The 25584-nt window shown below is 43.9% G+C and overlaps 1 pseudogene; it reads left to right on the top strand.

Moving 5' to 3' along the window:
- Positions 1 to 1807: 1807 nt before the first annotated feature.
- Positions 1808 to 25584, top strand: part of LOC111154282 — a 94176-nt pseudogene continuing 70399 nt past the window's right edge.

The following is a 25584-nucleotide window of genomic DNA, read 5'->3' as shown; positions in this document are numbered from 1 at the left end:
CAAGGTGGATACAGATTCTCCCCACAAAGGACCTCCTTCTAAGGTGGGAGGATGGATTACAGCTTCCATTGCAGGGTCATCTGCCCTGGTTTTCCTCCTCTGGGACCTAATTTGTCATACATCTTCCTTATTAAAAACAAAACAAAAAACCACAAACAATAACAACAACAACAACAACAGCCTTGCTGATACACTAGCCCCCAAATTGTGTTCATTCTCTCCGTGTAACATAAATGTGTGTTAACAAGGAACACATATCTGGTATATGCAGAAGACTCAAAAGTGAAGACCTTCAAGTTGGATCAAATCTTGCACAACGGTGGGCTCTGAAGGGATCCAGAATAAGCCACCATGGCCTAAAAATTGTTTTGAGCCAAAGGCATCTGGGTTCCTGAAATCCCTTATCTGCCTAAAAGCAGAGCTTCCCAAAAGAACTTAACTGTCATAAATCCCCTCCCCAGAGTGGCTCTTTCTCTTCTTAGAGAATAGAAGTTGGCATCACACCCAAGGAGGCATTGCCACAAAATCCTCCTATCTCCCAAATATTTTCCTAAGTGCCCATTTATCTTTCAAAAACTTCCGTTGTTTCTCCATAAGTGCCCTTTATCCATTCCCCACTAAGAAGTCAGTTGTTTTCCCAGAAGTGTCCCTCTATCTCTCCCCATTCCCTGTTAAGATGGCCTATCAGCCCCAAATTCTGACTGCCTCCCTGAGCTGCGTGTCTCTGTGAACTTCCATGGATACATATGTAATTAAATCTGTTTATTCCTCTTGCTAATCTCTTTGTCAGGTTAATTTGCAGGCCTTTGATGACTAAAGTTAAGAGGGTAGAGGAAAAGTTTTTCTTTCCTGAGAGTACTTTGGAAACATTTTCCTGCAGACCATGATAAAAGAGAGTTGCTCTTGGCTCAGGTTGACTCCAAGGATAGAATTAAGTCAACTTAGGAAAAAGCTTGGGAACTGATACTCAGGGTTAATCAGATTTCCCCAGAAGGAAAGGACATATTACTACCACTCTTCTCCAAGACCTCTAGGCTCTCCCAATCATAAAGCAGCTCTCTGAACACAATGATCCATCAGCTGTCTTGGCTAACCAAACAATGATAGCCAGACCCTCAAAGATATCTAGATCCTATTCCCTGGAAGCTACAAATGTTACCATATACGGCAAAAGGGTTTTTGCAGATGTGATTAAGTTAAGGATTTTAAGGAGATTTTTCTGCATTACCTACACTTTTACATGGGCACCGAATGTACTAAGAATCCTTATAAGAGGGAGACACAGAGCAATTTGACTGTGGAAGAGGAAGAAGGTGAGGTGAGATGGACAACAGAGATTGGAGTAATATAGCCTCAAGCAATGTAGCCTCAAGCTAAGAAATGCTTGCAACATCCAGAAGACAGAAGAGGCAAGGAACGTGTTCTCCCCTGGACCCTCCAGAAGTAACTAGCCCGGCCAACACCAAGATTTTACTTTCATAAAACTCATTTCAGACTTCTGATCTCCAGGACTTTGAGAGAATATATCTGAGTTGTTTTATTTTTTATTGTTATTTATTTATTTACTTACTTACTTACTTTGAGAGAGAGAGTGAGAGTGGGGCTGGGGGAGGGGAGGCTGAGGGGCAGAGGGAGAGGAATAGAATCTTAAGCAGACACTGTGCTGAGCACAGAGCCTGACACAGGGCTCGATCTCACAACCCTGAGATCATGACCTAGCTGAAATCAAGAGTTGGACGCTTGGAACCTCTCTGACTACTCCTCTTTTCCAGAGTCTTGACTTGCCTTTCCTCCCAGTGAGGCTGCTGCCCCCAGCCCATGCATGATAATGGCGACAACTGAGGTACTGAATATTGGTTAAAAAACAAAACAAAACAAAAAAACCTCTATGAGAATAAAACAAAAGAAGTCTATGAATTGCCAAGTAGTCCAGGAGAAGTCCTCCTACAGTCCAAGGACCAGATTACAGCAGGAAATGCAGCCAGAAAGAATCACCTGGAAGGAAAAGCTACAATCTCAAATGAAACTACCTGCTGTACTTTTCAGTTGTTAAAGGAAGCAGGTATCAAAACTGCTTTCCGCAGAGAATGTGGAAAGACAGCTTTCACTGCACCTAAGTGTGAAATGATTCCAATTGAATGGGTTTGTAGAAGACCCAGCAACTGGGTCTTTTCTCAAAAGAAATCCTGATGTCCAGGAGCGATGTAAGTCTTACCCACCTAGTGGAGCTGTTTTTCAAGGATGATGCCAATAGTGAGCCACAGTGGTCTGGGGAACAGCTAATTGCTGCAAAACTTTGCCTTGCTGGACTTGTTATAGGCCAGACTGAAGTCACACTACACAGGTTATTTTTTGTAGATTGGGGAAATCCTGGTTGCCCCAGAACTCTACACTGATTGATATCATGATGGAAAATATGTTGATGTAACCACCAAAGAAACTGTTCTTGCTGATGTTATCGACAATGATTCCTGGAGAGTCTGGCCATCAGGAGATCGAAGCCAACAGAAAGACACACAGTCACATCGTGACTTCAAGGAAGCAACGCCCGAAGGGCTCCAGATGGTGAAGACAAATTTTGAGTGGGCTGTAGAAAGAGTGGAGTTGCTTCTGAAATCAGAAAGTCTGTGTAGAGTTGTAATATCGATGGGCTCAACTTCTGATCTTGGTCACTGTGAAAAAACCAAGAAAGATTGTGGCAATTTTGGGGTTGCATGTGAACTTTGGGTAACATCTGCCTCTAAAGGACCACATGAAATTCTGAGGATAAAAGCAGAGGATGAGGGGGATGGCATTCCTACTGCATTTGTGGCAGAGGAAGGCAGAAGGAATGGTTTAGGACCAGCGATGTCTGGTAACACTGCATACCCCCTTATCAGCTGCCTCCACTTACTCCTGGGGAGCTCAGAATGTGTGGTCTTCTCTTGGACTACCCAGTGGTCTTGGCTGTTCAACCATATTTTCTCCAGAAGGATCAGTTCAGTTTGCTGCTCATGTATTGAGTATTAAATGTAGTAAACAACCATTTGGTATGGGCTAAACTGCGAGCAAGGATATTCAACACATGGATTTCCTTGAAGCAGGCTGACAAGAAACACCTGAGAGGGCAATTTATAAAACATTATTGCTTTGCGCATTTTTTAAAATAAAAACTATACTTTTCTTGTTTAGTTTCAGAAAAAAAAAATCAAGATGAAAAGTTTTCAAGTCAATCAAAGAAAACAATAAAATTTACTAGTGAGTTAAAAAAAAAGAGACAGTTGGACACTTAACCAACTAAGCCACCTGGGCACCCCTATTTGAGTTGTTTTAAGTCTTCAAGTTTGTGGTAATTTTTTACAGCAGTAATAGGAAACTAATGCACAAATTAGCCTCATATTTGGAGGCCCCCAAAGTTAACTTAAATGAAACTCAGGCTCTCCCTATATGTGATCACTTAATCTTGTCTGTTTAAGTTAAATGACCCAAGTTTCCAATTCTACCATCCTTGCTCTGGTGGAGTCTTCTCATTCTCCTTATCTCTCTCCGGTACACCCTACTTAATCCTTCTTCCCTTCCAATACAAGAAGATAGAAAATCTGTGTTCCACTTAGTTGAGAATGGAGATAGCAAACAGGGACAAGAAAGAGACAGAGTAAGTTGCTTTCAGGATGAATCCAGAGGGGGTGTTATTAGTAATTAAGGGCTTGCTGGTAAATGTTCTGGCACATTAGTAAAACTTTGGCAGGTTCACTACATCAGCTATTATATTAAACACCTTGTTTTATAATGTTCATAAAGAGGAGTGCCATTTAAACCTTGCCAGGACCTCTTCTGAGAAAGATTTGAGTTCTCAGATTTTTGGAAAAGGAGTCTTCCAAATTTCTAGCAAAACAAATTAAGGAAGAAAACAGAGCTGCTCAGCTACTTGCCTTTTTTCTCTATTCACACCTTCTGATTGTACAAGTTTATGTAGAGGAGTCAGGAGTTAATGTCTTAGATCAGTCTCTGGCTCATATTAGCAATGGTTAAATGTTATATTTTTATTATTACTATTATTAAAATTATTTTCTCTAATGATTCTGAATTAGCTAAAGAATTACCCCCTTCTTTCCAAAAGTTCCTTCAGGAATGTTAGAAAATCAAAAAGAGATGCACAAAGGTCAAACTGGGCTTTGCTTCTCTTTGGGAATTGCCTCCTGCTTCAAGAACAACTTTTTACATATGCATCTTGCATTAAAATGGGATTTTTCTTTCCTTCTCTCATCTAGGTGAGAATGAATAAATCTGTTGTCCTATCAGAAATACTTATATTGACCTCAGCTATAGATAACTCCAGACTCTTCTAAGTGATCTGTCTTGCCCAAAGACAGATCCATAAGACTTATTCCAACAAATATGATGGAAATCTGGATTTACCCAAAAATTCTAGAAGAAAAGCTCAAGGAACAGTGTTCTACTCTTGGTTGCATCCAGGATCAAGACTTACTGGGATATGTGAAAACCCAAGTGGTCTGGCCCCAGCCACACTTTGAATTTGACCTCTCACATGATGATGCTTTCCCATCTCTCGGCAGTACACCCCCACTTCCTCCTTGCCCACATTACTTTAGGATCTTCCCTCTCTCTACATACTCCCTTCCCCTTCCCTGAATTTCCCACCTCCAAGTCCACAGTAGGCTTCTCTGTGCCTTACCCATTTTCTTCTGAATGAAAAGAGTCTTGGAAAAAGGAAAAGGAAATAGTGCTACAAAGTTGGGATTCATTTTTGAAAACTGTACATACATACTATGTATAAAATCAAGGCCGGGAATAGAGTCACAACAGATCACAAGAATGATCTAATATACATTCTGTGTTATTAAAGAACCTAAAATTTATATACAAAGGTGATATTCTCAATGGTCAGCTCTTTTGTAGCCTTATTTAATCTCAGCCTCCTTTCCATCTGAGGCTGTGTTAGGGGCCAGGACTCCAGCCTTGAAGTATAACGTGGGCTCACGAGCTATCTCAGCGAGTATCACTGCACTTCCAAAGCACATGTGGCGGGAGCGATTACTTGTTTTTCCAGACACCATCTCTTTTCTCTCCTAAAGACAATTAAAATAAATTCTAAATGGAGAAATACTATGTATCAATCTACATCACCTGCCTTATGTTGCTATGTACTTCACTCAAGCGTGACTCCCACACTGCTATTTCCAGTTTTGTAGGAAGCACAGCAATTCACTGGCCATAACTTTAATGAAGGAAAAATTATTCTGGATAGGAGACATAGAAACAAACAATCACTGATATGGCCATTCCACTACTTCATGACGGGGTTATCTTTAAAACTTACTCTATAACTTGCTAATGCCAAGTATTTGCAGTACTCCATACTCACTAAAATGTTAGATGTCTACCTGTTTGAACTAGCTCTCCCAGCCCCAATATCTAAGTCTCTTTTCCAAATGCATTACTTATCTATTAATAATAGCGTAAGCTGAGTAAGCTTTCCTTAAGACTAATTTAAAGAAATCAGAAGATAAATGAACTATGTCCTTGTATTTTATGCCACATTGAGTAAATAACCATGCACAAATCTTCAGGAATACAGTTAAAAATAAGAATGAGTACACTTTCCCCAAAATGTTTCAAGGTTGTCCTTGACAATTGTTTCAAAAGATCAAGAGCACACATCTAATCCCAAGACTCTCCTGTCTTCAATAATTCAGCTCAGTAAACCTTTATCAATCATTTACCATGTACAAATGACTAGGCTTGTCGTTTTAGTGGGCATAAAGATGAATAAGACATGGTACCTGCATAAGAAGAACTTATTCATTTCTCATCCATTAAGATATTGACGTCTTTTCAGTATCCAATTTTATTTTCTGTTCCTGACAACACTTGAATTAGATAAAACCAAAGCATGTCTTGCCCTTTGTGGCATGAGCTGAATCTATAGTCAAAACACTAATCTTAAAATAGAGGAGGAAGAAAGTATTAACAATTTTCTTTCTAGGAAGTCAGTTTCTGTTGTATAGACTCTCTTTTCTCAGAGAAGTTTTTTTTCCCCCAAAAAAATTCTTAGGTGAGTTCTCAAATATTTTTCTCATTATAATTTTCTTCTGGTTTGCTCTAAGACCAATAGGTAAAATCTTGTGCTTTATTACGTGAGAGCAAGGGAATCTACCTTCCTCCTAAGGAAAACAGAAAACTGGTGAGAAAAAGCTGCTGAAGGAATGAACCCCATCGTGTCTTGGAGAGTTCCCCTTAAGATGAAATTTTGAAGACAGACAAAATGCTGAAGAGTTAATGGCCAGAGACAGCCAATTCTAAGGAGCTCTAAGGAGATTTGGTGTTTAAATTTGAATCAGAAGAGCGAAATAAAGAAAATGTGGCCTATGTTAGGAGGGCTGGGGTTGGAACAACATTCTTTTCTTTGATACCCTGGAGTCCTTTGCCTGTCTCAGCCAACAGTTCAGCTTAGTGCACTGTCATGAGAAAATGCTCTAGTTTGAGTCTGGACTTGCTTAAAGGCTACATACAACCTAGCGGACTTGTTGATGTATAGGGGAGGAAAACAATTTAACTTCTACCTTTCTTAGTTCTTAGCTGGGCCCCTATCACAAAAGACAGATTAGCAAGAGAAAAATTTTATAATGTATAATTCATGTATACATAGGAGATACCCAGAGAAAAATGAGTATCTCTAAGCAGTGGCTTACAACTCAAGCTTAAATACCATGGTCAGCTAAAGACAAAAGAAGAGAAGTATGGTGGAGAGGAATGTCAGCTATGGGGAGGTTACTAGGTAAAGCACAACAAACAAAGGTAAGGTTTGTTATTCAAATTTAAATCAATGCTTTCTCTACTGACCAAAAAAGAAGATTCTCTTATAATTTAGAGCCATTCTTCTGTTCCTGATATAGTGATACAGAGAGGGAGATAAACCTTAAAAATGGAGACTTCCTTTATAAATATAAATTTCCCTTTAAAAAGGGTAACTGCTACTGTGTTTTCAGAATTAAAAAAAAATTTTAGGGGCACCTGGTGGCTCAGTCATTAAGTGCCTGCCTTCAGTTCAGGTCATGATCCCAGGGTCCTGGCGTTGAGCCACGCATCAGGCTCCCTGCATGGCAGGAAGCCTGCTTTTCCCCCTCCCACTCCCCCTGCCTGCGTTCCCTCTCTCACTGTCAAATAAACAAATAAAGTCTTTAAAAAAAATTTAAATTAATTACTTAATAACTTTAATTCGGGAAGTAAAAGTAACAGAAACAGTGGTTCATAAGGCATGTCACACAAGGCCTGTGTGCAAGGACACTGCCCCAGTTCCACACTCCCCCCTCAGGCACCCTATTAAGTTGTCATTCTGGATGGTCACAAAATGGTGGAAACACATCCAAAATAATACATTAGTATTAATGCAGTAAACATTTATGAGGCTGGGTGGAAAAGACAAAGGGCAGAGAAGATAGCAATGTTGAAATGATAAAACTTCTACTAACAGCTAGCATCCTTCCAATTTTATATTAGGCTATTTGATTTGGACACTCTTTTTCAATGTAAAAACAGCACACATGAACCCTTTTCAGCTTTCTGCTCAGCATCTCCCAATGTTGTTCAACCCTATGCAATATTTCATAAAACAAATTATTTAAAATATTTTTCAACAATGAGAACAATAAAGAAAAGAGCCATGAAAGTAAGAACGTCAGTTGCTATATCTGAACGATTGATCCAGGATACCTGATCAATAGGAATACATTCATAAATATTCAGAACCGGAAGTGACCTTGAAATTTTTATTGCAACCATTTCATTTTATCAGCTTCAAATACCAAAGCTCAGAGAGGTTAAATTGCCCTCACTCGTGTCTCCAGTATGCAGTAGAAACTGCAGTAAAAATCAATGAACTAAAATGAAACCACTTTCCTAACATATATGCCCCCACCTGTTTACAACGAGAACAGCACTGCTAATATCACCAACGTTGCACCATATTCTTCTCTTCCTTGCTCCACGCCCCTCTTAGAGCTCTGAAGGAGGAACAGGTCATCAAGAGAAACAGAAAAGGAATGACAGACATCATCTCCTTCTCCCATCTCTCTTCTTTCAAGTATCCCAGAGGTAGCGCGAACGCAGAGAAGTCAGAATGTTATGCCTGTCAGGCATGGGGGGATGTCTCCTTGTGTGAGTGCGCTGCTTGGGGCAAGCAGTTGACACCAAAGAACAGCACAGGAGGGGAGACCAGGCACTGGGAGCCCAAAGTGGGCCCAGCAGCCCCTGTGCTACACAGTCCCAGTGGGCACCATGCACGATGGCTCCGGGAGTTAAGCTGGGGGTGGGGAGTGATGGGGGGGGGTGTATTTTGTGCTTTCATGGGACATTATGCATTGTCTAGATTCTAGAGGATTATTTTGGGTTATATGACTCCAAGGGGGCTATTTTACAACTGTGAATTGCATATGACTGATAGCAATGCAAAATAACACTTGGCTATAAACATACAAATTCAGTCCCGTCCCTAGAGGTTCCATGGACTTCCCTTCTATGAAAACATTCTTGTACTCCATAGATTGGTACTTTTTAAAAACTTTTCCATTGAACTTCCACTGATCTTTTCCATTGTAACACCTCACCAGTTTGAGTTAAAGAAAATCTTCAGCCATGTGTTCATTTTCATATCTGTATGAGAGTTGTGATTTTTATCCTTTTTAAAATATAGTCTTGGGCACCTGGGTGGCTCAGTGGATTAAGCCTCTGCCTTCTGCTCAGGTCATGATCCTAGGGTCCTGGGATGGAGCTCCACATCGGGCTCTCTGCTCAGCGGGGAGCCTGCTTCCCCCTCTCTCTCTGCCTGCCTCTCTGCCTACTTGTGATCTCTCTCCCTCTGTCAAATAAATAAGTAAAATCTTTGAAAAAATTTTTTTAAAAAAATAGTCTTTAAGCATCCAGAGGAAGAACCTACCTGGGTCCTTTCCTGTGATGCAGCCACAAGCATGCAAAACTTGATAGAAGGGAAGGCCCAGCTGCTACAGCTCACACCTGCTCAAGGTACATTAGCATAACAATAGACACGTCACCCTGGAGGCTCGGGCTTTTTTCCTTTCTCCCCCCTAGGCTCCTTAGAGGTGAAAATCTATTATCCTGGGGAGAGTGTTTTAATTCACATCTAAGTGACTAGACCTCAAACTGAGTTTGCATCTTCAATCCACTGGGGCCTGGATTCATTTGCAAGTAAATAATATTTAACTTTCCTTTCCGAGCAGTCCTTGCTGTCAGTGACAACAAGGAGCTCTGGCAAAATTTTCCCAGAACTAAAGGGTGAGCTTTGGCTTTAAATGCTAAGTAAGTTCTTTAAAAATAAAACTAAAGGGGCACCTGGGTGGCTCAGTGGGTTAAAGCCTCTGCCTTCGGCTCAGGTCATGATCCCAGGGTCCTGGGATCGAGCCCCACGTCGGGCTCTCTGCTCGCCAGGGAACTTGTTTCCGCCCCCCCCCCCCCCCCCCCGCCGCCTACCTCTCTGCCTACTTGTGATTTCTGTCTGTCAAATAAACAAATAAAAAATAAAAAAATAAAAAAATAAAACTAAAAATGCTGGCCCCCTTCCTATAATATATAACTTCCCAGCCCCCTTCCCCCTGCCTGGTCTCCTTCTACTGGAAGGCACAGTATCCTTTATATCCTTCACTAAAATAAACATATTTGGTACCTGAACAGACCAAAGCTTATCAAGAATCTCAGCCTGTTGGAGGTACCTGGGGGCTCCTGGGTCTTTTGCTGAAACTCAGCCACTCAGAAGAGAAGACAGGCTAAGAGAAGAACCAGGATCTAAAAATTAGTGGTTCCAAATTCATCCTCGGTTTTCCTACTACACCCTAAACCCGAGGACAGTGGTCTCCAGAGGGAAATGTAGGAAGCAATTATTCAAATTAACTTTTCTTTATTTTCAACTTCAAAATAATATTTATTATGGTTGTTTTCAAATGTTTTGTGTATATCTTGCAATATAATATAGCAGGATTATATGTATGTAATTTTTAAATGAGTGAATAAATAGATATGTCAGGGGTGTATGCTCAAAAAATACACAAGGATGACCAGTCAAGACTATTTAGAGGCCTTTTCTTTAGTGATACTATTGAACATTAACTAAGCCCTATGTTCCCTAATAGCAGGGATGGTAGAGGAATTCTCTCACCATTTTGTGTTCCCAGAAAACATAAAGAACCACCAAGGTAAATAAAAAAGAAAAAAAGAGAGAAAGAAAAAAAAGAAGAAGAAGAAGAACCACCAAGGGAAGAGCCGTCTCTGTCCGGTGATTTAAAGGCTATAAAATAATGGTTAGGACCAACTAGAAATAATTACAAAAACTGGAATAAGCAAAGGCAGGTTCTGAGATGCTCAGAGCTGATAAACCCTTAAAATTGAGTTGTTTTGGACTGAATTGTTTCCCCTAAAGTCCATACATTAACATCCTAATCTCCATTGTGCTTGTATTTGGAGATAAGGACTTCAGGGAAATAATTAAGGTTAAATGAGGTGTTAAGGGTGGGGCTCTAAGCCTATAGGACTGCGGTCCCTACAGGAAGAGATGTCCCAGGTATCTCTCTCCCCCTCACCCCACAACATACAAGCACAGAGAAAAAAACCTACAAGAACACAGTAAAAAGGTAGCCGTCTGCAAGCCGAGAAGAGCTTCAGGCATCAACCCTGAAAGCACCTTGATCTTAGACTTCAAGCCTCTAGAACTGTGAGACAATTCGTTACTATTGTTTAAGCCACTCCCCCTCCCCCCAACAATTGTAGTATCTTACTAAGGCAGCCTGAGCAGACTAATACACTTGTCCACTTAACCTCCACTGATCAAAAATAACTATTATAGGGTAACCCTCTTGGGTCCCCTCCCTCTTCAGGAGCTTTGCACTATCACTCAATAAACTTTGCTTTATTATCACCAAAAAAACCCAAAACAACACTTTCCTTACAGCTACTTCTTCTCAGTTGCCTTCAGCTCAAAACAGCCCTCCTGTCAAAGCGGCATATTTTGTGGTGACATGTTCCGCTCCCCTCTGCAGGAAAGTCTTTCCATCTCCAAAAAATATATGAAAATTCATTCCAACCTCCCACCTTCCAGCCCACAGTGCAAAACACTTGTGACCTTTCTTTCAGTAATTACAGGTTTCTAACATCAAATTAGAAAGTAGGAGTCCTGAAAGTCAAAAGAGCAATCATCTTTTAAACACTAGAAAGATACAAAGGAAGGGGCCGTGCAAGTGCACGTGTCTTTAAAAATATCTAAGCCAAGAGGTGCCTGGCTGGCTCGGCTGGTGGAACATGCTGCTCTCCGACTCAGGGTTGTGTGTTCAAGGCCCACGTTGGGTGTGGAGATTACTTAAAGATAAAAATCTTTAAAAAAATTTATCTAAGCTGACTGAACCTAGACTGTCTTTCAACTTCTTTCTGTCATTCGAGTCTACCCGTACCTTCTCTGGAGAGATTCCGGATTTCTCTGTAGCCTCCATGGCTTCCCTACTTCCCAAACTCTCAGCGTGTTCCTTTTTTTTTTTTTTTTTTAAGATTATTTATTTATTTATTTGACAGAGAAATCACAAGTAGGCAGAGAGGCTGGCAGAGACAGAGGAGGGGAAGCAGGCTCCCTACTGAGCAGAGAGCCCGATGCTGGGCTTGATCCAAGGACCCTGAGATCATGACCTGAGCCGAAGGCAGAGGCTTTAACCCACTGAGCCACCCAGGTGCCCCTGCGTGTTCCTTTCTTGCTCAGAATTTTTTAATGCCTCAACATCTCTACAATGGGGTTTGATACCATCTCCAACTTCCTCGGCTCACTCTCCATACTCAAATCCCACTCCATCAAGCCTTCCCTGACCTTCCTCTCAATTCCTATCACACACACTTGTATTAAGCATCAGGCTGTCTTAGTCCCTTCGGGCTTCTATAACCAAACACCACAGTCTCGGCATCTTATAAACAACAGAAATTCACTTCTCACAGTTCCAGAGGCCGGGAAGTCTCAAGTCAGGGTGCCAGTGTAGTTGTGTTCTCGTGAGAGCCCCCTTCCTGGTCATAGCCAGCATCTTGCTGTGTCCTCGCACAGTGAAAAGGGTGAACGATCTCTCAGGAGCCTCTTTTGCAAGGGCACACGTCCCATTCCTGAGGTTCCACCCTCACAACCTAAGCACCACCAAAGGCCCCGCCTTCCAGTACCATCGTCTTTGGGGTTTGGATTTCAATATATGAATTTTGAGGAGGCACAAAACCTTTTCATTGGCCTAGTGATTCCAAATAGAGTCACTGCCAATTGGGGAGGACGTATCTCCAAATGGCCCAGAGAAGCATACTGAGGGAAACACAGTGTTTCCCTCAGTGTGGACAAGGACTGGGCTTCTGGATGACCGGAACTGTTGAGGAGGCAGGTGTGTTGGAGAGAGAGGATGAGCTGGTCCATCTCTCAAACCTAGTGCCTCTCGTCTAGGGATTTCACTTTCAAGGATGGCTTGATGTCCATTTTAATAGCTCTCAGACCATTAGTCTGGGCCAATTTCTTGTAGCCCTTCTTGATCTGAACATTTATAATGTCTCACCCTTTGGATTAGATGCCATAAAGGGATGTTCTACAACTAGTATAAAAAATCAGGCTAGAGGCAAGGGCCCACATCATCTAAGAAGCTGCCTCTCTAGAGATGGTAGTAAAAGCAACTGAAATCTAAAATAAGAACCTAATGCCTCACCCAGGACCCCTCTTGGAGGACTCCTACCCAAGTCACAGGACCATGTTGTGCCTCAATCTTCTTATCCCGAAGAAGGGCACATTTACTCTTGGCCTAGAAGGAATTTTATAGGCTTGGGTTGCAAAGCCAGCCTGAGAGCACTATTAATTTCCCCTGGAACCCTGGTCTCCAGGCACATGCTAATGCTTGCCCATGGCCTTCGGTCTCCGAAGCCCGGCTTTTCAGAGCCACTGTCAACTGGACTGAAAATATTACCCTGTAGGAACTACAAGTTTCATGTTGCATTTTGAGCTCCTGAAATGGAAGTTGATAAAGCGGGTGTGAACAAAAATGACTGAAGATCTCCTCAAGAATCTCCATTCCCAGTTGGCAAGAATCCTGGAGGAGAGAATCTCTGCCTGGTTTCTTCTGACTCCCTTCAACCCCCTCCCTGGAGACAGGTTGCAAACTAGCCTTTGCCAAAGCCATGCTACCACATAATGCTGTTGCTGCAATGGCCGTGACCTTAATTACTATGGCCTATTATTCAAAAACACTAATTGAGTCATGGTCCCATTGCAAATGTGACTTAACTTGTGTTTTACTGCTTTGCTCAGGTGCCGCAAATAAAAAATAATGGCAGTTGTAATTAACTCAGAATAGCCATATACCCTGCCCCTCCACCCGTGACGGGTAAAAGTTCAATTAAAAAGTAAAGTTATTAACAGAGTAGGGTTTGGTCACACATCTGTCATACAGAGTGTGACAGGACACAAAAGTTACCCCATGCCACTAATGAGAGAATCCCTAGAGACCCGTGGTAACTTTACTTTGGGGCTTGCAAGATAAACAGCGCTCTCCATCAAGCACTTAAAATTACTTCCTATACGGGGTCATGGGATTGGTCACTTTCCCAAAAAAGTCTAAATAGAGGTGTCTATTTCAGAGTCATGAAGGACGCAGCAGTAAACTACTAAACCAAAAGAAACAAAAGGATCATGAAGCAAGGCCAAGAATATAAGAACCTTTGAGAAATGTCTGCACACTCCCCAGAAGTTTATTAGGAACCTTCAGAAAGATAGGCGATACAATGAGATATTTCTCACATCCGCGAGGATGGCTGTCATGAGAAGGAAGGACAGCCACGAATGTTGACAAGGATGTGGAGAAATTAGAAAATCTCACGCACCACCAGTGAGAACGTGCGATGGAACAGCACTGGGAAAACCGTTCAGTGGGTCCGAAAAAGTGAAATGAGAAGTATTCAAATGACCTAGCATCTCCACCTCCAGATTCATACCCAGGATTAAATATGCCCACACAGAAACTCGTATGTGAGTGCTCACAGTGGCACCATTCATGACAGCCAAAAAGTAAAAGCCACACAAATGTCCGCTGATCGAGGGCTAGATGAACAAAATATGGTCCATGCATACAACAGTCTGTTCTTCAGCCAAAGAAAGGAAAGAAGCACTGACTCATGCTACAACCTGCTGAGCCTTGGAGATATGCTAAGTGAAAGAGGCCAGTCAAAAAAAAGTGTCGGGGCGCCTGGGTGGCTCAGTGGGTTAAAGCCTCTGCTTTCCGCTCAGGTCATGATCATAGAGTCCTGGGATCGATCCCCGCATCTGGCTCTCTGCTCAGCAGGGAGCCTGCTTCCTCCTCTCTCTCTCTCTCTGCCAGCCTCTCTGCCTACTTGTGATCTGTCTGTCAAATAAATAAATAAAAAATCTTTTAAAAAAAGTGTCTGCCTTTGGCTCAGGTCATGATCCCGGGGTCCTGGGATCGAGTCCCACATCGGGCTCCTTGCTCAGCGGGGAGCCTGCTTCTCCCTCGGCTTGTGCTCTCTCTCTCTCTGTCTGTCTGTCTCTCTGACAAATAAAATCTTTAAAACAACAACAAAAGACAAAAGGTCACATATCATATGATTCCATGTAGCCAAAAAGACCAGAATAAGTAATCTGTAGAGACAGAAAGTAGAATAGTGGTTGCCAGAGGCTGAGAGATGGGGCTATCATGGAGGAAAAGCCTTTTTCATTGGCTGGGTCCAAAAATCATACTGATACAAGACGGATTAACCAGAAAAAAATTAATAATGTATGTACGCACAAGAGTTTCACCCAGAAATGAGACGCAAGGCAAAAGCCAAATGATTGAGGTTTAAGTAGCATCTTAGGCTAAACAAAGGAAAAGGGGTTTGGGCCTCTGGAACGGTCAGGGGAGAACAAGTTATGAGACAGGGAGGAAATATATGGTAAATGAGACTTGTCTCATTAAGCACACGGAGTCTCTAGGGTGCTAAGAATTATCTCTTGAGAGCAGGTCTGGAAGCACCTTTTCAAAAGAGGAAATTTATAGTTAATTTTAGGCAGTTAGGAGTGGGCAGTAAAGAACTTTTTTTGGTGGGTCTCAGTTGTCCTTAGCACAAAATAATCTTTGTGCCAAAGGGCACTGTCTTCACTCAGCCTGTTCTGTTAGTCCAGGCGCCCCTTATTACCTTAGCCACTCGAGGATTGACAGCACTGCCTTCAGGAAGCGGGGGGATATGAGCCAAGCAAATAACTGAGACGATAAAGACACAACTCAGAGTGAAAACAGAAGAATCGATATGGGCACAGCCCTTTATGTTCTTGCCTGGGTGTATATATTTTATCGGTATTGCAAACTTGAACCCACACGTAGGGAAATGTGCATCTTTCTTCCGGTCACAAGTAATCTGGCTTCTCAGAATTTTTAGGATTTAAAAAATTTTAGCTACATGTCCAAACTGGTTTAAAGTGAAATCCAGTCTGATAATGTACACAAGCCTTTCGGAAGTGTCCAGTATCTCTTAGATAAAGGTGCTCAGCTCTCGGATATCTTCCCTTTCCTCGGGCTGATCCCCTACAGACGCCTTGATGTTTAAGGGCAATGTGACAGCTCTGTCAGCATTCGGCGGCTCGTAGAGATGATGATCTGGACTTTTCTGGCTTGAGCACTGCTCTGGGGGTGCTTTCAGGCTCACCAACACCCAGATTCACTCAACCCTCGCTGCACTAGACCTCCTGCCTTTCCTGCAGCCAGCTTGCGGTCCCGATGGTCCTCTGTTCTCACAGACCTCCCCAGTCCCAGCCTCAGCGCTGATGTCCTGTCACTCTACCACTGTGTGTGGCCCAGGGAAATGTCCCCCGCTCTCAGCTCAGCATCCCACAGCAAGGATCCTGGGAAGCCTAAGGTAATTCCACCCAGGGCCTCCCTCCCTACTGGAACCGTCCAGGGTGAGCCAGGCAGGTCTGAGAATGGATCCAGAGAGATTTTAGGGTTCTAACGAGCATCTTGTTTTGACAGAACCCTTCCTCTGCCTTTGGCTTTTTTCTCTCCTTACTTCAGCCAAAGCCAAATGAGGCACAATTCTGGGCATATACAACCCATTTTGGGTATGCTTACTGCCCTCTACAGAGCTCTTCTCCACAGTCCCCTGGGGCTAAAAAAATCAGGCTTTCCTCACTTCTATAAATCTCAGTTCTCACTGTTCATACTCTGTCTACCCTCCTTAAGCAGAACTCTCTGCAAGGGGTTATCCAGGATTGGGCTGTGTTAAAGAGGAGAGGGGAGTGGAGGTGGAATGAATCCGAAAAATCTCTTCATTCTCCTTTGCATGTCAGGGGCTGAAGGCTATCCCACCTTTCCTGCACACACTCTGTCATGCACTGAATCTCCCTGTCCCACGCACTCTTCCTCCCTCGAGCCATGTCAAGCTGAAAACTTCGGGCCACCTAAGCCAAAGTCTGCCACTCAGAAAGGCAAAACAGAAACACACATTAACACTTTTCAAAACCTTCCCCTTTGCCATATGTACACACCTTTCAACGGGAGTGTTCAGTAGTTAAGACTATTACGGAATGAGGTGCCTGGGTGGCTCAGTGGGTTAAAGCCTCTGCCTTCGGCTCAGGTCATGGTCTCAGGGTCCTGGGATGGAGCCAGATTGGGCTCTCAGCTCAGCAGGGAGCCTGCTTCCTCCTCTCTCTCTGCCTGCTTCTCTGCCAACTTGTGATCTCTATCTGTCAAATAAATAAATAAAATCTTAAAAAAAAAAGACTATTAAGGAATTGTGGAATAGTTTTGAGTACTCAAGTATTCAAAAAATGATACCATAATGTATCATTTTTCTAGATCAACAAATGCATTTCATTGTGCTAATAGCCGATGCTCTTGTACTAGGATGAAAGGTAGATGCATATAAACGGGAGACATGTAATGTTACGTGTCCATAGGTGTGCTCTGGAACCAGATAGCCTGGATTCAAATCCTGACAGCCACTTTTTTTGGCAAGTTGCCAATCCTGTACTTTCATTTCCTCATTTACTAAATAGGGGTAATAATTTATTTAAAAAAATTTTTTAAAGATTTTATTCATTTGGCAGAGAGAGAGAGACACAGCGAGAGAGGGAACACAAGCAGAGGGAATGGGAGAAGGAGAAGCAGGCTGCCCGTCGAGCAGGGAGCCCAATGCAGGGCTTGATGCCAGGACCCTGGGATCATGACCTGAGCTGAAGGCAGATGCCCAATGACTGAGCCACCCAGGCGCCCCTATTTTTTAGATTTTTTAAAAAGACTTTATTTACTTATTTCAGAGAGTGAGAGAGAGAGAGCGAGTGAGCATGCAAGCATGAGCAGTGCGTTGGGGGGAAGGGGCAAAGGGAGAAGCAGACGCCCCGCTGAGCAGGGAGCCTGATGCATGGCTCCATGTGGGGGACTCCATCCCAGGACCCTGAGATCATGACCTAAGCTGAAGGCAGCTGTTTAACCAACTGAGCCACCCAGGCACCCCCAAGGGGTAATAATTTAGAAGGTGTTTTTAACAAATAACAGATGTAGAGATGCCTGGGTGGCTCAGTGGGTTGAGTGGCTGCCTTTGGCTCAGGTCTGGATCCCAGAGTCCTGGAATCTTGTCCCCGCATCGCATGGGCTCTCTGCTCAGCGGGGAGCCTGCTTCTCTCTCTGCCTGCCACTCCCCTTGCTTGTGCTAGCTTTTTCTCTTTTTCCCTCTGCCTCTGCCTGCCACTCTGCCTGCTTGTGCTCTCTCCCTGACAAATAAATAAATAAAAGCTTTTAAATATACAAATATAAACATATAAAGGAGTTAGAACAGTTCCTAGCACGTAGTAAAAAATATAATAAATATTGTTAGCATGTAATTGTGGTATGAATCTGACTCCCCTATATCCCAATAAATATGGGCCGGGTGCTGTGCTAAGCATTCAAATTCCATGCTGAACAAGACAGATACAGTCCGCCCTGGGTATGTACCAGAGCTCACGACAAGGACCCACACAAGCTTGTTGTAGCTAGACAAGATCAAGGTATGTTCCCTCAGGGATTTCCTCTGCTATAGTTATAAGCTTCCTGGAGGCCAGTGGGGTCACCGCACCTGAAATGTCGCCCCAGTGGGCATGTATGTTCTTTGCCAACGCTATGTGGTCAACAGCCTTTCCGCTCCCTGGCATCCCAGGGTCTTTGGTTCTCCCTAGGTGCGCGGACAACCCTGCGACCGAGTTCTTCCATCAGTGAGACACAAGGGGGCAGTAGCGGCACTTGGGCTTTAACGAGGAGTGACTTTTAAAACCGGGCCCTAAAAAGAAAGGGAAATAAAGATGATGCAAGGCCAGGTAGGAAGGGGGGAGAGGAGAAAAGAGGAAGAAAGGAGGGAAGGAAAGAGAGGAAAGAAGGAAGGACGAAGAAGCAGCGCAGGGTAAGGGCCGAAGACAAATAGTAATGTTTTGTCCCCAGCCTCGCTCCCGTCTGGACACGAGGCAAAGCGTGGATCAGTGCACCCACGTGCACACTGGGGGACACATCTGCTGTGGAGGGAGGAGAGAAAGGCCAGTGGCCTGGAGCCTGCCAGGAGGGCCTGCCCCTAGGGAAGGCTCACCCACCCTCCAGACTCTTAGAGCCCCCCTCCACCCCAACCCTCCACCCCCAGCAGCTCTCTTAGCACCCAGTTCGTCCTTCCCACTGGCCCCAGGAGGCAGCCTGGAAGCTGCCATCTGCGTGAGCCGGTGTCCCAGCCACCACACCCCACCCAGCCCCAACACGCCCACAGGCCATTTTCTTTCTAAGAGCTTTACTACCAGGAAACAGATAAGAGGTAACAAAAATAAGCAGAGAGCGAATTACCAAGATAAAGGCAATCTTTTATAGCGCCTGGAGGAGAACCTCTAGCTCTTACTTTCTTTTCAAAACTAGATTTTTCCAGAGAGAGCTAAGGTGGCCAAATGTCCGGGTTTGTCCTGGTTGGACCAGGATGGGGGGGGGGCGGTGTCCAGAGATGGGAAACCCTCCCCACTAAGACTGGAAGAGTCCTGCTCAAACCAGGAAGAGTTGGCACCTTCCAGGGGGCTCATGCCTGCCCCTCCGCTCCTTCTGACGACGATTCCAGACTCAAACTTGCGCAGTCACCCGGTCAAGGGCTTAAGGAAAGGTGGGTGTTCCGGCTTTTCCTGGCACCCATTGTCTCAAGTGTGTAGTTGACATTACTCGAGACCATTATGAAGGGATCACTCAGTAGGTGATTCTGTCTCCTGGGACCCCTCCTGGTTCTGTCCAGGTCCCTCACCCAGAGGGGAGGGAGGGGTAGGGCAGGGTTCCTTCAGCTCACCCGCCATTTTTTAGGGAGGGGTTACATTCTCAAACCCAGGAAACGCTCCCATCCCTGACTGCCGCACAGCATTTTGCAAACTTCTGTTTCCTGAAAGGCTATCTTAAAAACCATCTCCTAAGTTAAACAGGATTCTTTGCAGCAGGATTTCCAGAATGGTGATATGCTAACACCATGCATTTCCTCCAGGGACTCAAGGCTGCAGCCCCTCCCAAACCTCATCCCTTTGCTTCTGGGAGTTATAGAATGGCTTCTAGAACATGCGTTCTGAAGAGCATAGGACCCTGGAGTCTTTTTCCTACCGGAGCAACTGTGGGGCTCTCTCCTGGTGACACCAGCACTCTTTTTCATAGAGCAATCACACAGGACGCTGGAGGAATTTCCCTGACGTGGACCCAGGGCCAGCCCAGCCATGCCAAGCAGGGGTCCTGGTGTGTGCCTGTGTGCACACCCACACGCTTGTGTGCAATCTGCCCTACTCAGTTCTTTGCATCTAACCCAGTTGCCTGTAGCATTCTCTGCTGGCGTGGGGAGGGCAACATAAAGTCTTCTAGGGGCTTTGTGCCTGCCTGACTTCCTACACTTTTTATAAAAATTGTGGGGTCCAATTGGGTGCAAATTCCGGCCAGTATGGTTCTCCAGTCATCCCCTCGTGCACCAGCATATGTAGGATTTACTTCAGGTTCCTATAAGCAAACAGTAGTTTTGTGATACTCTTGCTTAAATATACTCGAGTACATATGCCCATGTTATGTTTTCTAATAACATTAAAGACTGTTGCCTTGAGATTAGTTCAAAGCAACACATATGTAATAGGTTTTCTTTTTCAAATGATGTGTCTTTTCATCCCCCCACCCATCCACATTTTGTTTTTGCCATTTTTTAAATGGCAAAAACTCCAACAAGTGCTGATTTATATACTGAGAACCAGCTCTGGAAAGTAAATCGGGAAATGCAGTTTGAATTCCTTAATTTATTTATTTCCCCCTCCAGCTAATGTTGCTTGTTTGTTATTCTGAATCTTGAGCGTTGATGCTAAGAAAGAAAAAGTGTGCCCTCCTGCGGGGCGTTTATCACCTGTAAATTTCCAGGAGAACTTGTGCCTCTAATCTGCGAATTTGTTTCCTCCAGAGCAAATTGACTTTCATCGAGGTGACTTTGGAGACAGGTCCGTTAGCAGGTTGGGAGAGGTGGGCTCTGCAAGCCCCAGGGTTGCAGAGGTCTGCAGAGCTCCCAGCTGGCTGGGGGGCCACCTTGCTGAGCACCCCCAACCCCCGTCTTCCCCTCTCCTCAGAGCTGCCTCCATAGTACAGTAGTCCCCCCACCAAACAATCCAAGTTGTTTAATTAAAAGATTACCAGCTCCTTATTTCCTAAGCGAAACAGAATGGTAATTGTTCCCACTATAACGTAAATAATGGAGATCAGCCTTCCCTCCCTGTCCTGGCGAGGGAAATCGCTCTTGGATGGGCTGTCAGCCTCTGCCGCGCAGCACTTCGAGCCTCACCTCGAACATGTGTGCTATTAAAGCTGATTTCTGGCAAGTGCTATTGGTGGTATTTATTTCAAAGGAGCCAACTATTTAAATCGGGTTAAAACAAACAGGTCTTTCACTCTCTGAGCCCCAACCTACAATCTTTGGCTCAACCTTCCCCGAGTTTTGTTTGGATTTTTAAAAAATTGACAACACCCTCTAATAAATTCCCTCCTTCTGTACCAACTGGTCTCAACTGGCACTGGAAAGGCTGAAATGCCAAAGAGAAGGTTGAAACTGTCCGGGTGGCAGCTGGCTGAGAAAAATTAACCTCCCCGGGTTTCCTCCCCAGGTTTCAGACTGATTGAGGTCACCTTTTAAAGAACAACCCGTCCCCTCTGACCACCTGCAGACAGGGTGGGGAGGTGGGGGGTGGCTCCTACCAGCACCTCCCATTACTAACTGTGGCAGCCGTGCTCTGGGGCTCGGGTGTTCTGCTGGCCCGGGGAGAGTGGATGAAGGCAAGGTTGCACGGTGAATGTCAATGTCAGAGACTGTGACAGCTCCAAGGGACCCTGGAGAGGATGGATTCCTGCCCTTTCTGGAAGAGGAAGCTGTGGCACTTTCCAGAGCCGCAGAGCTTGCTGACTGTGGGAAGGGGAGCCACGTGGCTGTGGCTTCTTGCCAATGCTGCTCTTGACCACGGAGACCTACCCACTGCATCTCCCCAGCTTGGATTTCTTGGGCGGGGGCGGGGCAAGGAAGGGGCCAGTGGGAAGGAGACCTGGCCGTTAAGGAAGGCAAACCAGTCCCCTCCCTAATCAGTAGCCAACACTGTAGGGGAGGAGAAGGCAGGACCAGAAATGACGTAGGCTTAAATGTGGGCTTTCTCTGCCTTCTCCTTTTACTTTTCTTTTTGAATTTACTGTGCAAAAGTTTCAGTTCATTACGCACCTCAGTTCGTGGCATGTTATCGTCTTTGTCCTCTCAATGGCCCTCTGTTGCTTTGTTTGATCTCTTTTTCTCCAAACTCCAGTCCCTTCCCCCGATAGGCCACCATTCTAATCTGTTTAGTGTGTCTCTTTTTATTTGTACCTGTTCTTGCAAGAACAGGTGTTGTACATGAAGATATGTGTACAACATGAACTTGTGATGTACATGAATATATGGATAGATTTCCCTATGATGTACATGAGTTTTTAATTTCATTTTGAAACAATTATAGGCACATAAGACACTGTAATCAGAAAAATAGTTGCAGGGGCACCTGGGTGGCTCCAGCAATTAAGCGGTCTGACCCTTGGTTTCGGCTCAGGCCATGATTTCAGGGTCATGAGATGGAACCCCAGCTCAGCCCGGAGTCTGCCTGAGATTCATTCGCCTTCCCTCTCCCTTCCCCTCAAGTCCTCCCTTCCCCCCCACCCCGCCCCCACCACCATGCTCGCTCTCTTTCTAGAACAAATAAAAAAATAAAATCTAAAAAAAAAAAAAATAGTACAGAGAGGCACATGAAAAGATGTTCAACATCATTGCTCATTAAAGAAATATCAAAATCGCAAAGAGATACCATTTCACACCCAGCAGAATGTCTATTATTTAAAACAGACAAAAACAAAACAAAACAAACAAAACCAAACAAGTGTTGGTAAGGATGTAGAGACATTGGCAACCTTCTGTATTGCTGGTAGGGAAATAAAATGGTGCAGCTACCCTGGCAAGTGGTTTGGTAGTTCCTCAGAAAGTTAAACATAAAGTTATCGGATGATCAAGCAACTCCACTCCTAGGTATGTCCCAAAAGAACACAACACAGGGACTCAGATACTTGCGCACCAGTGCTCATAGCATTACTCACAATAACCGAAAAGTGGAGACAACCAAATGCCCATCAAGATGAATATGGATTTGTTTTTAAATGTGGTGTGTGCCTACGATAGAATATCGTTAAACCATAAAAAGGAATGAAATTTCGATCCGTGCTATAACATGGATGAATGTTGAAGATGTTACGCTAAGTGAAGTAAGCCCCACATGAAAGGGCAAATACTATGTAATTCCACTTACATGAAGTACTTAGAGTAGTCAAATTCATAGACACAGAAAGTAGAGGAGTGATGAGCAGGGGCTGGGGGATGGGGGGATGGAGAGTTATTATTCAACGGGTATAAAGTGTCATTTTGGGATGATGAAACTGTTCTGAGAAGGATAGTGGTGATGACTGTACAGCAATGTGAATGTACTTAACATCACCGAACTATACTTTTCCTTTTTAATCACCACTGGTGACTTCTTCTTCTTCTTCTTTTTTTTTTAATTTATTTATCTGAGAGATTGAGAGAGAGAGGTCAGTGGGAGAAGCAGACTACCCGCCGAGCAGGGAGCCCAATGTGGCATTTGATCCAGGGACTCCAGGATCATGACCTGAGCCGAAGGCAGTCGCTTAACCAACTGAGCCACCCAGGTGCCCAACTGAACTGTACTCTTAAAGATGACCAAAATAGGGGCGGCTGGGTGGCTCAGTGGGTTAAAGCCTCTGCCTTTGGCTCAGGTCATGATCTCAGGGTCCTGGGATCGAGCCCCGAGTCGGGCCTCTCTGCTCAGCGGGGAGCCTGCTTCCCTTCCTCTCTCTCTATGTTAAAAAACATAAATAAAAATAAAAAATAAATAGTAGGGAGGTCCCATGTAAGCTGCACCCAGTGGTGACATCTTACCTGACAATCATGCATTCTCAAAACCCAGATATTGACAATGAGGTCAAAAAACCAACTAGACAACAGATCTTAGTTAGATATTACCAGTTTTTGCATGGAGTGTTTTTTCTTTTTTCTTTCTTTCTTTTTTTAATGTCTTGATGTATGGTTCTATGACATTTTATCATAGCTTTTTATAATTAACACCATAATCATGGGGTATGTATATATGTATATATTTTTAATTTCTCTAAAAATTATGGTGGTTTTTTTTTTTTTTTCAAAAGAATTCTCGTTTTTAGAGATGAGGAACTCACTGTTTTGTTTTGTTTTTAAAATTTTATTTATTTATTTGACAGAGAGAGATCACAAGTAGGCAGAGAGGCAGGCAGGGAAGGGGGTGAAGCAGGCTCCCTGCCAAGCAGAGAGCCCGACACAAGGCTCCATCCCAGGACCCTGGGATCATGACCTGAGCTGAAGGCAGAGGCTTTAACCCACTGAGCCACCCAGGTGCCCCCAAAATTATGGTGTTTTAGTTCTCATGTTGCTTCTTACTTTTTGTTGTTGCTGTTGTTAACTAACACTGCACTCTTAGGATTTGTCCTGGGTCTGTATCTGAGCCATTGCTTCTAACTTGAGTGATAACCTATAATATGTATCTATCACATTTTACTCTCATTTCTCCCACTGGACATCCAGGTGGCCTCCAATTCTCCATCACCAAAAATGAGATGAGAACAAACATCTTTGGGTCTATCCCATGGTGGTGTTGTGTGGGAATTTCTCTGTGATATATTCCTAGAAGCCAAACTGCTGGGACTTTTTTTTTTTTTTTTTTTCAGTAGGCTCCACACTTACCATATAGGCATTTTATTATCTCATATCATCACCTGAAAGAAGTACAGTACAATACAGTACAGTACAGTACAATAAGCTATTTTGAGAGAGATCACATTTGCATACCCCTTCTTACAATATACTGTTATAATTGTTGTATTTTATCATTAGTTATTATTCATCTTTCACTGTGCCTGATTTATAGATTAAGATTTGTCATAGGTATCTACGTATGTATGCAAAAAACATGGTGGTTTCAGGCATCTGTTGGGAGTTTTGGAAGTTCTTCCCAGTGGATAGGGAGGACTACTGTATTCCTTTGTCCTTACTTTCCAAACGACACTTGGGACTACCAACTTTCTAATGTTTGCAAGTCTGATAGGAGGGAAGTGTTGTTTTAATTTGCATTTCTCTGATTGTTAATGGTTTTGATAATCTCCTCATAAGCTTATTAGCTTATTTTATTATTTTTTTAAAGATTTATTTTAGAGAGAGAGTATGAGCAGGGGGAGGGGCAGAGGGAGAGGAGGAGAATCCCAAGCAGATTCCCCATTGTACACAGAGCCTGATGTGGGACTTGATCTCAGGACCGCAAGTTCATGACCTGAGCTGAAATCAAGAGTTGGACACTTACCAACTGACTCACCCAGGTGCTCCTTCATAAGCTTATGAGCTTTTTAAAACCGCTCCTCTGTGTCATGGACTGAATTGTACTAAACCCAGTTCCTCAGATTATGACCTTACTTGGAAACGGGATCATTGCAGCAGCTACAATCAAGTTAAGGTGAGGTCAGTGGAGTGGGCTCTACTCCAGTCTGGCTGGTGTCCTTACGGGAAAGGGAACTTTACACACAGACGTGAATATGTACACAGCATAGACTGTGGGAAAAGACACGGGAAAATGCTGTAGGAGATTGGAGCTGTGCTGCCACAAGCCAGCCAATGTCTGGGATGACCACAAGATGGAAAAGGCAAGGAGGAATCCTTCCTCTGCAGGGGCCAGACAGAGTACAGCTTCACTGATACCTTCCTGTCAGACTTTTGGCCTCTTGGCCTGTGAGAAGACACAATGCTGTTGTTCTAAGCCACCAGTTTTGGCATTTTGTTATAGTAGCTCTAGGAAACCAAACATTCTCTGCGATTTGCCTGTACATAGCAGTTGCCCATTTTCCAGTGGGGATCCTGCCTGTGGGCCGGTGGATGCTGCTTACGGCCCCGGATTTCCCTTTGTCGTTTGCTCTGCTCTTCCTC

The sequence above is a fragment of the Enhydra lutris genome, unplaced genomic scaffold (genome assembly GCF_002288905.1).
Source record: "Enhydra lutris kenyoni isolate GAN:26980312 unplaced genomic scaffold, ASM228890v2 scaffoldscaffold36, whole genome shotgun sequence".
Classification (NCBI taxonomy): Eukaryota; Metazoa; Chordata; class Mammalia; order Carnivora; family Mustelidae; genus Enhydra; species Enhydra lutris.
Note: the sequence above shows the minus strand (reverse complement) of the source record. Positions and strands in the feature narration are given on the sequence as shown.